General features: G+C 23.0%; 1 long non-coding RNA gene across 1 annotated transcript; it reads left to right on the top strand.

The window, feature by feature from the left end:
- LOC115241738 lies at positions 1-451 on the top strand. The gene is made up of 3 exons (XR_003884992.1): positions 1-10; positions 106-242; positions 400-451. It is a non-coding gene; the product is annotated as an uncharacterized LOC115241738 (long non-coding RNA).
- The last annotated feature ends 27 nt before the right edge of the window (positions 452-478 follow it).

Raw genomic sequence — 478 nt, 5'->3', positions numbered from 1 at the left:
GTTATCCAAGGTATTTTTACTTATCAAATCAAATAAATTTTTATTTGCTTTATAAATATGATTTGTTTAATATTAGAAACATTACTTATCATTTATTTATTATAGATATATGCTATTCGCAAAAACTTACTGTGAAGATGAAGGTGAAATCATGTTAGAAGAAGTATTAAAACATGGATATATCACAGCATCTGAAGTCATAATAAAAACATATAAACGAATTGAGGAGACACCTTCTAAATGTACATATAATTTAAATACAGTAAACATGTGCAATATAATCATTGTTCATACATTTCTATTTACTTTAAAAATTATTTCTTGATTTTCTATCTTCATAATATAATAATTTTTATAAACAGGATCTATGTTGTGTTCACAATCTAAATATTTTCTTAGGTGCTGAACAACTTTCTATCTCAAATTTGAAAAACAAATTTGAGTTATTAGTGAAAAATCAATTTTTAATGCGTAGCAT

The sequence above is a fragment of the Formica exsecta genome, unplaced genomic scaffold (genome assembly GCF_003651465.1).
Source record: "Formica exsecta isolate Colony F162 unplaced genomic scaffold, ASM365146v1 C16273216, whole genome shotgun sequence".
In the NCBI taxonomy this organism is placed as follows: Eukaryota; Metazoa; Arthropoda; class Insecta; order Hymenoptera; family Formicidae; genus Formica; species Formica exsecta.
Note: the sequence above shows the minus strand (reverse complement) of the source record. Positions and strands in the feature narration are given on the sequence as shown.